At 38.8% G+C, this 13,016-nt stretch overlaps 1 long non-coding RNA gene across 1 annotated transcript; it reads right to left on the reverse strand.

Annotated features, from left to right (window-relative positions):
* Positions 1-1,111: 1,111 nt before the first annotated feature.
* LOC137479231 (uncharacterized) lies at positions 1,112-12,540 on the reverse strand. Its single transcript, XR_011002082.1, has 3 exons — positions 11,946-12,540; positions 4,511-4,681; positions 1,112-1,254 (listed from the first exon to the last, which is right to left on the reverse strand). It is a non-coding gene; the product is annotated as an uncharacterized lncRNA (long non-coding RNA).
* Between the last annotated feature and the right edge of the window lie 476 nt (positions 12,541-13,016).

The raw sequence follows: 13,016 nt of genomic DNA on the forward strand, positions 1-13,016 counted from the left end.
AAAAAAATAAACATTACAGCCCTCATTTCCTTGAGAATAACCTTTATGCCAAGGTTACCAGAAACATTTAATAAAAAAGACACATCAGAGTGGACCCATGTTCAGTTTAATCCAGTATTACTTGCCAAGAGTGCAAGTACAGGACAAGCAAAGTGGGATTTAACTGTCTTTTCCATAAAACTGTCCAAACACCATCCAAGCCATGTGAACTTTTAGCACTCACAATGTTCTGTATCAGGGAATTCCACTCTTTAATTTAGTGTTAGGGAAACTACAGCCTCTTGTGGTCTACTTTGCACTTACCAGTTGGTGGTTTTCACTCCTAGGTTTTATAGAGAAGGAAAACAGAGGACAGGCAGTTCCCCTTCTATCCTCTTAATGGCACTCAACATTTAGGCCTCTGTTGTGTACCTCCTCAAACATCTCTCCAGTCTGCTTTGTGGTTCCTGTGTGGCTCAGAACCATCCCCGATTTTTGATTGTCCTTGTTGCCCTTGTCTGAGCCCCTTGCAGTTCTATAATTTTATTTTTGAGATGGAGCAACTAGAAGTACACAGTGTGTTCAAGCTCTACATGCCTCAGGGATTCATCACCATCAGGTGGTGGCAGAGTAATGTTAGTCTTCTCTTCTGTTTTATATTGCTTTCCTTAAAATCCCTAACAGTCAATTTCTTCTTCTCCCTTTTTTTTTTTTTTTTTTTTTTTTTTTGGTACTGAATGACTGTGTTACCTCTATGTTTTCAGAGCTCAAAAACTTTGTTTCTGGGTGTTAATGATTAGCTCCTGATTAGTAAAATTAGAATTTTTCAAAATTAGGAATTTTCTCCCATGCACATTATTTTAGGTACATCTATGGTAATTAGCATCTTTATTTATTTAGTAATTCAGTACTGCAAGATACTTCTTCTGCACCTCTTTTACACCTAACTTTCCCTTTTCACTGCCATAAATTATCAGCAACAAACTGTCACCAAAGTGCGACCTTTTCTAGATCACTTATAAGACGAACAGCATCAACCACACCTCAGTTGCAACTGTGTTAATTCTGAAGTCAGCAAGTGTTCCATTGGAAGCCTGAATTTTATCAAGTCTGTCTTTGTTTTTCCTTATTCTTTACTGTGCATGTATTAGTTCTAGCTTAACGAGGCAGGTTATCAGGTGATGTCTAAGCAGACACTGACGAGCCAAATCTTCAATCTTTTGGGACTCCTACGGGCATCATTCTTCCGTCTGGGAGGTCAAAAGACAAAGGCACCTGCAGTGAAGCAAGAAACAAAGTTGAGAAACCATCATGGGAGATAGAGAGCAAGAGATAATGACTTAGAGGAGTGGGAGACTGAAAGAGAAGAAAACCTGGACATAACCTGGAACTGCATGGATCATCAGAGTTTCAATGCCAGAAAATGGCAAAGGGGAAGTAGGGAAACAAAAACAAATAAAGAGGTAGAGGGAGTCTCCAGAATGATACTCAGTACCAAGGGATAGAAGAGAAAATCATCCTCCAGAAGCAGAGGAAAAATCAGGTAAGTAAAGGACGGATTCATTTAAAGGACAGCTGTCCCCAGTCTTTCCACTCAAAACTGTAAAGGATGCTATTTTTTTTTTAATAAGAAAATGTGAGAGAAAAGTGGAGTCCTACAGGTTATAAAATCACCAGTTATTCTATTTGCCAGTATAACCAGACAGAAATCTCACATCAGCTGACAATGGTTTTGGTAGAAACTGCAGAAAAAATGTGTGTGTAGCTCAGAAGTGCTGTAAATTTGTGAAAATAATCTGCAAATAAACAGCCTTTAAAAGAAAATGGTTACAATCTTTCCTAAATAATCTCCAAAAGGAATTGCCCATGCTGCATATATGGGCACTGTTTTATAAGGCAGTACTTGTTAGATAACAATTTTCTCAGCAAGACACAATGGATAGAAGGTATAATTGACACTGTCAAAAAAAAAAACAGTTGCCACATTTCCAAACACAGCAGTTGTTCACAAAGCACTGAAATCTGTGCATCTCACAAAGCTTCCCTCTGATCTGTAAAATTTGCTCACAAACATTGTGCTTGAGTCTAGGGGCTGATGTTAAAAATCTTGTTTCTAATGCAGAGCTGTCTCCAAATTGCAGATGAGAAAATCATTTAAGAGACAGCAGTCTCCAAGTTGGAGCATGCTTCACATTTTGGTTTTTGTTTCTTGTTAGCTGAATTGATATTTCTTGGCTAGTATGTTTATCTGATTAATTACCAGTGAGCATCAGAGTGATAACTCTAAAACCTTTGCATCGTTCACTGTACAGAGAGTAGTGCCAGAAAAAAACAAGATTTCCAATTATGAGCTGCCAAATTCCTTTAGCCTTGTTACAGGAGATCCACTCAGAATGACAAATTAATTCATTTTCATTGCCAATCTAGTCATTGTCGTCTCCACTGAGACTGTCAATAACTGCCAATTGTGATGCTGAAAATTGTGATATTTTATGAGACAGTTGGCTTGCTTGCTGGTGTCAAGGGATAGGAAGTAGATTTGTCAACTCACATTGAGTTGATTTTGCCCTATAGAACTGGTAAAATCTTACACCCAAGGAAGACTTTCATGTCTGAATATTGAACAATGATCCCAAAAAATTGATCTTAAGAATTGAAAATAACTGTCCAAGAAATTAAAAGATGTCTTTTAGATGTCAGAACTCTTAGGATAAAATTATAAAATCAGTGACAAAATAAAAGCTGTGATAAATTTTTCCAAAGAAAATGTGTAAAACAAAATACTTTAACTGCATGAATTAAAAAAGAAAGAGTCAGAAAAAAACCCAAAAAACAATAAGAAGTAGGAGAATAGGAATGGAGTAACAGTGAGATGGATCTTAAAGATACCTGAGATATGGTCTTCAAACAAAATTATTAGTCTAGTTTCTCAAAAATTATAAAGTTAGCAATATGGAGCATGGTGAGTGAAAATGGGGCCGGTAGAAACAGAAATTAATTCATTTTAAATGGAAGAAAGATTGTAAGATTTAAATTGGGGCAAGAGTGGGGAATAAACAAAAATTAACTTGATAATCTCCATCCTAATATTCTGAGAGAATTGATATTCACAATAGCATTTACAGTGTCACAATGGGTTTGACATAGTATCATCTGATTGAATTACAGTGTATGCAATGCATGCAATGTCTGCATTTGAGGAGAAAGGGGGAAAGAAGTGCTCAGACGTTTGTGTCTTGTCCTACATTATATCATTATACACTAGACATTAGGACAGAGTTTGAAGTAATTGGCAATTAATAAAATGGAGACAAATAGAAAAGGAGATGGAGTGCAATATGGATTTAGCACATTAGACTGTAGCAGAGATGCACCCAGTCTTTAATCAGGGGCATAATGCTTGAAAAAAGAGAATGGGAATGAAACATACCATGGTTACTCAAATTGCTATAAAGTGGTTGGTACAGCCCAGTATGGGAAATTATTACTTAAACAGAAAAAGACAGTAATGTGCAGAAAAACTATAAATGGAGAAAAGTAGTAGGTAAAAGAAAGACATCAATGAGTGGTACTGAAAGAGGATGTATAAAGCTAAAGTGAGCATTAGAGTAAGACTTTCTTATGGATTGTTCTAGGATACTTTTCTATTTATTTGGCATTTTCATTCATTGTCTTGTCACAAGAAGCAGAAGTGAGATAATTAGATGTACTGATGACAAAATATGGGGAAGAACTGTCAATGAAGAGAAGAATCGTGAGTTTCTGTAGGAAGTATTTTAATATAATCAGATGGAATTCAATAGGGGAGAGTCACGGCAATGCACTTAATAACTACGACAAAGTATTTCTGCTAGGACCTGGTTATTCAAAAAGAAGTGTGAAGCAGAAATACCTGGGTGTATGAGGCAATCACATTGATCTGTTCAGGAACATGAAGCAGTTGTATATAAGAGAAATGCAACCACCAGATGTTCTGGTACTAATGATCTTCAGTGGCGAATGACTATTGATAAAGGCAATGGGAAGCAAATGTTTGTCAAAACAGAGATGTTTCAGGCAAAAGGGACTAGCATTTTTCAGTGAAATTAGGTTTTGCTAGTGAATTTCCACCCCGCTTCAGCCACAGTCCTGGATTGTCAGCAGCATTCTCTCTTGGGTTATGTCTCAGCTTCTTCATGGTACTTTCAAATGACTTGAGATAAATGGCACATCCAACCTGTACCCGGTGGCCAGCTGATGGCATGTTTTCACTTCCCAAAGCACTCTCAGTAGCTTCATTTTTGATTGCCTTTTTGACTGCCATAGTTGCCAAGACTTTTGTTAGCAACCACAAGCTGCCAGTTCTGCATCTGGGCAATTTCTACATTTCTTTCTTACCCCTTTTTTGAAGCATGTGATGCTCTGAACAGCTGGGCCTGCTTGGAAAGAGCACAATATCTAAGTATATTTTAATTCCCAAATGCTTGTAATCAAGTACTAATGTGGAGGTGGATTAAAGATTGACAGGACTTCCAACATAGAATTTTCAAACCTGTAGCTCAGCTTAATAGGTCCATGGGCTTCCTTCAGACCTTTTGACATGGGCATTTCCACAGTGGCTCTTGGAATGTCTGGAGCTGTGTCTCAGAAGAAAATAGGTACTCAATAGAGGGAGTATGGTCCCCAGTGCCTTCATTTTTCTTGCATATGACATTCTTGCTATCTGCTTAAATATAAGAGTGAAGACACTCTGAAGAGTGTCTTAGAGTAAAAGCAACCAAAACTCAGGATTTCACTAACATGAGAAAGATCTCCCACATCCTAGACACTTTATGCAAGACTGACAATACATTATAGTAGAGGGCTCTAATGAAAAATACAGTGTGGCAGGGGAGAAAGGAAATTGTCTTTTCCTTAAGGGAAAAATTAAAACATCTCTCTTTCCTATTGCCTGAACAATACGGAGTGTAGAGCCATCCTAACTCCTGGCAATTCTTTGCGCTTACCTAGAATATGAGGGCAGCTTCTCAGGCAATCGCCAAGGCTGGGTGAGCCTTAGGAGTTCCCTGGAAACACAAGGATAACCCTCCCACCTCAAAGTCCTTGGATAAGTCCCCAAAAGCTATGGCAGTACCTTTACTGCCAGGGCAGACACTCTAATTCAAAGCAGACTCTAAAGCTCTCTGCCTTTCCTCTGAAGGGTTTGTCTGAAGTACTGTCTGGAGGTGGTGGGTTATTCAGTCTCAAGAGGGTCATAAGTGGCTCAAAAGTCAATCATCGGACTTTAATGAGCCTTTGTCTTCATCCTCACAAAAGCATTTCAACAGGATATTTTGCCAAAGCCTGGCTTGATTTTGTTGAATTGGTTTTAAAATACTTTATAAAAAATATCCTAGGATTTTTATTGCCTGTGGGTAATAACTCTTCGCAAAATATAGATAACACTAATAATACGGATAGATGTTAAAATTCATGGAATAATATGATTGGCTACTCATAGAACTGACTTTGTAACAGTACCTGTGAAATTATGTGCCACAAGTAGTCAGAGTTGCTCTGTAAAGTTCAAAGGGGAAAACTAATTCTTAACATTAACAGCAAACATTTTTTTTCCTGAATAAATCAGGTAGCCCCCTACACGCATTTGCAATGTTTTATCTCTATTGCCATTACAGTGCTTAGCAGTTTGGTTTAAGTGCAGATCCCTGAGCTTATCTCTAGCCTCTGTTTATCTCTCATCTCAGCTATGCAAACATTAGTTCTGTGAACATTGAGATGGATCATCTCTGCAGACTGATAGCTTCTTGTTGCAAACTCCTTGCTTCACAAAGGCTGAACTTTAGAATTGTTGGCCTTCTTCCATCTTAAGTTCCTTCACTCACAGTCGGTCTTCCTAAAAGATATTTCATGCTCTGTCAGGATCTTGGACAACAGAGCTGCTTTTCTCTCACACTGAAGAGGATCTGCTTGGCTGGCAGTGCTCACTGTCTAGCAGTGGGAGACGATATTGTGTGTCTCACGTATGGAGCTGTCTCTAATTAACCAAATGTCTGTGGTTCCAAAGATAAATGTGGGTTCTGGGAGCCTCAGCTCTATGATATAAGTCTGTGTGCCATCTTCAGCATCTTGGTTCTGGGCTTAAGGTAAATGTTTTTCTAATTTCTCATTCTCAGTGGAGTTTTAGTGCTTGTCAAGCAAGAAGAGTGTTTTATCAGCTGTCCTAGTATTTTGGGCATTATTTCTGGCAAAAGTTTCTCACTCTTTTCTCAACAAGAGAGTGAAAAGCTTTACCTTTATAATCACATCTGTATTTTCCAATATCAAGATAATTATATGCAAAAGGTCTTTGCCTGGGAAAAAAGTATACTTTGTCACTGAACTCCATGCTAATAGGACAAATTTGTTCAAGTTTTAAGGCCTGCTTTCCTGTTAAGCTCTCACTTTTTTTGCTGTCCCAAATCCTCATTAACCAACCAGTATTTCACATGACAGTGTGAACTGCATGTTTCAGCTAACTGAACCAATCTACAGATGTATTGAGGTAAGAAGCCTTACAGGCCTGTGTGTGGATCATCATGGATGTGTAACAAAAGGCCCAAATATCTAAGCACACACATGCATTATTATGCTGTGGAAAAGTGGGTCAAGACAATCATACGGGACAAGGACAAACTGATGCATCAGTCAGGTAACATTCAGCATTGAGGTGTATTTTCCCATCATTTTGTTATACAAGGACTCTGACATCCCTCAGTACAAATGCATTTATCCTGCAGGATAACTTTTCCTTCATTTGGAAATCCAAACTCATTGCTTCAGCTACTGATCCACTTGATGCATTTCTTGTTTAGTACACCTTTGTCTGCCCCTTCAGGTACCTTCCTCTTCTTTTCTGTCCAGCCCTCTGCTGCAGGTGTCACCAAGGCCATGGAGTCAGAGAACAGCCAAAGGCTCACACCACTGAGGCCTCTGCATCCTGCTGAGGGGAGGATCAGGACTAAGATTGTACATGGGGGCAGCTGAGCTATGACCCCATTGCCCCTTTTTGTCCTTCACACAGGACAAAGACGGTACCTGCAATGGACAGTTGTGCATTACAGCATCTCAAATGTCATTCATTAATTTCCTCATATGCATCTTTCAGTACCATTACTGAGGTGTTTTTGAAAGGCTACAGTACAGCTTTCTATAGATTGGTAAGTTACAACTGAACGACAGGATCATAGAGAGGGCAATGCCAAAAAGCCTGATGAGAAGAGCTAAACATAGTAGAGTAAGGAATTCATAATATTCCATTGAAGACACCATATGTCCTTCCAATAGCTAGTCATCTTTAATAAAAGAATTTAGAGTAAGACTTGTTTTCAGTGTTAGTCTGTAGTCCTGATTTAGTAAGAACCTTCATTTTGCGAACAGCATTTTTAAAACATTCAGAAGAGGAAGGAAAATAACACAGTGCTATTATAAAAACTAGCAATTACAGGAGCTAAGAAAAATAATCTTAATTATTAATTTTGTTCTAGGAACAGTTCTTATGAAGTGTTAATAATACCTTTGAGCTAAAAAGAGGACTGAGAAAAAATGCTGCATGTGTAGCTGTACATGCAGTATCAAAAATTATTCTTTTTCATTTCAAAATACCAGATTCAACAAACTGAAATATTTTTCCAGAAGTTTTTTAATTGCAGCATTTTCTCCTTGGACTTAGGATTAAATTTTTGATCCAAATGAGAAAGGCAAGCAGAAACTATTCCCCAGTTGACTGTTGAACTGGGATATGGAAGCCACAGGTGCAAGTTTCTGTCTGTATCAGACAGAAGGAATTTCACTGCGGAGCAAGTATTTCATTTCACATGAGTGCCTCCAGTATTGCTATTCTGAGAATAGCTCTTTTTTATGTTTTACATCAAGGGAAAAAATGTTTCAAACTCTCTTGTTCTTTTTCAATATGGAATGAACACAAATTTCAAAATCTCCCATTTCTGTTTTTTCCCCTGAATTTGAATTCTCATTTTTCAACTAGCTCTACAATCATATGGTCCATCTTATATTTTACTGCCAATCTTACACATGTCATAAACAGAGTCTCCAGCTACAGCATGAATTATTTATATGAAGGGAGTGAATCCCAGAACATTGCAAGTTTCCTGCATGAATACTTTTGTGCCTCTCGTTTGTCACACACTTCATCCCATATTTGGCTCTTGTCAGATTGAGAGCAAAGGCCGCGAGTTGCTGCCCCAATAGGAGCATCTTCTCTTCCCCTTTTTTTTTCAGAACCCAGAGGACATGAAAATATGACACTGCTATACTAGGATTGCTTTAATACCCCCTTTGTGTCTGCCCTCTCCCTGTGCTTGAGGGGAAGTAGGGAAGATGGAAAGATTTGTTCTTTCTTAATGTCTTTGCTCATGGGTAGGGTAAGTTGTGGCACATCACCCACATCTGCCTGAATATCATGCTATGCTTTGTAAAGGTGCTATGTGGACACAGAGACAGTACCTGGAATAGCTTTTACATTTTCCACAATTTCCATGAATTATTAAATGGGAAGGAGTTTTTTTTTTATAATTTCAATTACATTTTACTATTTGTCATTAAAATTCTTTTTATTCTTAGTCCTATAAAATTATCTGATTTAGCACTCAGAGTGCTCATGGGGCATGTGGTTCGCAGCAGATCCCAATGTGTCAGTTCTTCATTGCACAGAAAGATAATATATTTGAAATATCCCTTTTGAATTACAGCATTCTCCTCCAGAATGGTAAATCTGGAAGAGTCTGTAGAGAACAGGAAAACCTATGAGATATAAAAAAAGTTCCTAATGAAAAGCAGTGGAACTGCAGAAAACAATCTTGGAAGATAAATACCAATTATGGATTGTACCTCCTTTCAGCAACACCAGGAACAAAGCAATAAAAATACAGACAGAAGAGAAATAAATATAACTTTAATTAGGTCAGAAGTTCATGTGTCTGTAATAATGAGCTTCTCAGATGCTGCTGCCTCTTATGTTTTACCCCTGCTCCTCCCCGGCTCCAGGATGTGGCTCCAGGTCTTAGATGTGTCTCACCAGGACCTCCACAACCTGTTGCCTACAATGGCCCTGGTGCATCTCTAGAAGGCTTTGAGTGCTTTTTCTGCCTTAGCTGGCAGGAGCAAAGCCTTCTGGGATAATTAGTGCTGCTTCAATTGGACAGGTAGCGGATGGGAAATAAACAGGTTCAAGAGCTCAAGGGACATCCGTGTTGCTGTAGGCAGGGAGGCAGTGGAAAATAAATATAGCTAAGCAGTTGGAAAAATATTTATTTATTTATGCTCCTTTCCTTTTGAGATGTGAGATGAGGACCAGCCCCAATATGAACTCATTTTTTTCCTAAGCAGTTGCCAGTTCTCTCCAGCCCTTGAAAATCACATCGTAAAAATCGCCATGTAAATCCATGGCCAGCTACAGTGATGACCCATTTGGAAATGCTTTTCCTTATTGTTAACTGTGAAAGGAGATAATTTGTTGCATAAATAATGAATTAGATGTGTATTAATTTAGAACTGCTTGTCTGAATGGTTTGCAAAGCAGCTGTGTGATTTTAGGCAGTCATATGCTGTCAATTAACAACTTACTCTAAGCCAAATCTGTGTAAGCTTATTATGTGTATCACACAGTGTGGAATTTCTTCATAGGTTTTACCAATTCTAGCTGTATACTATTGGCTGCATAGTAGTTTTAAACTGCTAAAGATTAGTAAAAATCCCAGTTAAATTACTAACGGGCGGAGGGAACTTCCAGTTGCATTCCAGCTTTTAATCTGCTAGTGATACTTTTTATGTTGTTGAGAAGCTGGGAGACCTCATTAAAATCCCCAGGTTTTCTTTATGGAAAACTTAATACAAGTCCAGAAAGACAACATTCAGGCTGAATATTCATAATACATTACCAATATTTTATTCAATTAAGGGAGGGAGCTTTTAAGTTCATAGTTCGACGAGCAGTGTCGCAGTGCGCTGTCGTATCATGCTGGGCAGCAACAGCAGGGGCGTGACTTTCCCCCCGTGAGCTCTGCTATTCCCAGTTATCGCTTGGTCCGGCACAGGCACAGATAACAATGACATGGGTCTTGGGGTAGAACGGGATAGATTTATTCCTGGACTCCAAGACCTGGGACCACAAGACGAGACTTACAGGATCTGCAGAGGTTTTTATAGGGGGAGTGATATAGGGCAACCAACAAATGAGGGTATGGCAGGGGAGGAGTCTAGGGTAGGACTAACATTCTATAAACCTATCAGGGAGATCAGGGGAGGGGGATAATACAAAGAAACAAATGGGGTATCGAATACTACAAGATAGACAAGGAACACTCTGGAAAAAGGGGTAGGGATAGGGAGGATTGACAACTTGGGAGGGAGGAAGTTAGGGAAGGGCTTGGGGAGATGGGCAACTCGGGAGTGGAGGAGATTTAGGAGAAGAATGGTGGGCAAACACAAAACAAAAACCACACCACAACAGAGCAGCATGACTTATACTTACAAGCCTGATTGCTGTATGTCTTTCCAAAAGAAATATGCCCCAAAATTTCAAAGGACTGATCTTGTGTCCTTAGAGAAGTTGGAAATATCTGAGGAGAACTAATTATTTTTTTAAAAATATGCTTAGAAGAGATTACTTGATACTTTGACAATTTTCTTTTATTTTTAAGCATATTGTATATTAAAACAATAATTCCAGATTTTGATTATTAGTAGAGTAATTCAACTGCAGTTAATGGGCAAAATTGCTGATAACTTAAGAGTAAACAGAACTGCCATAAAAGTGAGAAGTAACCATTTTTAAATTTGATAAAACTATTTTTTTGTGCAGAAAACGTTTCACACACAGTTTCCCTAGGACTAAGATAACACTGACACCAAGAGCTTAGAGCAAGACAGAGAAATACAGTGATCCAATTACATCAGACAGATTTCAGTTCAAGATTTCAATGACTATTACCTGATCTACCAGAATCAGACCAGGATACAACTTTCCTAACAGCAGATCATTTCATAATTTTCCATAACAGAACTTTCTGAACCTTCTGCTGAACCATTTGGCCGTTCACAGAGGTGCACAGAAAAGGCAGTAGACCAAAGTAATACTATTATTATTTATTTAACTGTAAGCAAAAGAAGCAGCATCATATTAGATCACATGTGGATATTTCATGTGTGTTAGGAAAAACCACAAAGATTCATCCTGACTTTTTCAAGGCAAAGTTCTTCTTCATAACTAAAATGAGCTACTCATACATTGGATTTCTTCCTTTCTGCATCCTTCTTTTCCCAGTTTGCATTTTCTACCTCTCCATACTTCTACCTGTCTAGTATAACCACATACTCTACTTCTCCTCTCAAACTGGCAAATTCTGATTCCTCAGCCAAGTTTCTCTAGTAAGCAAAGCAACCAGTAAAATTAATAACATTTTCACAGAATTTCTTTTAATTCATTCTATTGCTTAATTTGCTTGTATGATTCTGCAGCTGAAGAAAAAGGATAAAATGTCAGGCTATTGTACAGATCCAAACCAGCCCCTTTGAACTCTGATTTTACAGCAGAAGCATCAAAGAAGAATTGCTACTCCAAGGCTTTTTATCAATAGAAACTGTAAGAAAGAAATGATAAAAGAACATATTCGCATCCTTACCTCAATTTCCCATTCTAACTTCAGGAAACTCCTATTGAATTTGATGCTGTAGGATTAATCCTTTGGGCCCAGATCCTCAAAGGTACTTAAATGTTGCAAAGCTAACTTTTATTCCTCCTGTGACCTCATGGATTTCTCAACCCAAATGCAACTTCCCAGGCAATGAATATTAAGAGTGATTTTTTTCTTTCCTTAATTAAAAAAAAAAAAAAAAAAAAAAAAAAGAAAACCAACTCAGAAGTCACCAGAGCAAGGATCTGCTTAAATCGGCCGTGTCTGAAGAGCAGACAAGTGGGACTAGACAGTCACCTGTCTCTGCGGTAGCTCAGAGTGACCTAAATAGCATTCACCTCCACCTATTTTCTGGTTATTTTGGTGTGCAAGGGCTGATTGATGTCTATACATATGTAAGAATGATTGACATGCCCAATCTGACTCCTAAGGAAACAGTAAGAAAAGAGATGGGTAGAATAGAATAGAATAGAATAGAATAGAATAGAATAGAATAGAATAGAATAGAATAGAATAGAATAGAATAGAATAGAATAGTTGGAAGGTACCTACAATGATCATCTAGTCAAACTGCCTGACCAGGGCAAATTCACCTGGGTGATCTGATGCAGGCATGTTGATCTTAGAACTAACTTACTTAGTTGTTACATATCTGTCCACAGAGTTGCACTGCTCAATGCAGCCCAACCAGGTCTCCTGTTGAGGCTGTCCCACTGTCTACAAATTATGACATGTAGATTGCAAGAGAGCAGACAGCCCATGATTAGACACCTCACTTGACTGATAAGAAGGTGACACTCAAACCCTTGCCTTGGAGATTAGAATTTGATCTAAACTAAAAGCCAAGTTTGTGCTGCGGCAGGGATCTCAGCCACTGTTAACACTCAGGCTGACCTCAGCATTTAGGGCTGCATAGTGTCTGGTCACTGGTCAGCCAGCTACAGGATTTAAATACCCATCCCACCCAGTGGCAGCTTGCCAGAGATTTTGAGCACTTCAATGGGATGTTCAAGAAAGAACTTTGAGGATCTGGGCCTCAGTTTCACTAACCTGGAAAACCTGTTTTCTCTTTCCAGACTACTGGGATAATTCAAGGGCAGGACACTCTTGTCTTGAGTGTGGACATGCATCATCGTGATGGAGACTGTGGGCTACCATCATCATCCTTGTTGGGGTAGGGCAGGACATCAGCCCTCAGCCCCCCACTCTCCCCTGCCCTTGCAGAGCACTTGCTTCTCTGGCTTCCTGGTGTGAGACATGAAATAGTGGAACCAAGTAATATTGCAGCTGCAGTGGGATAAAGGATTTCCAGCTATATCTAACCTGCTGCTGCCTCAGATTCCCTCCCCAGCTGCATTTGTCTGTCCC

This window comes from Anomalospiza imberbis, chromosome 1 (genome assembly GCF_031753505.1).
Source record: "Anomalospiza imberbis isolate Cuckoo-Finch-1a 21T00152 chromosome 1, ASM3175350v1, whole genome shotgun sequence".
In the NCBI taxonomy this organism is placed as follows: Eukaryota; Metazoa; Chordata; class Aves; order Passeriformes; family Viduidae; genus Anomalospiza; species Anomalospiza imberbis.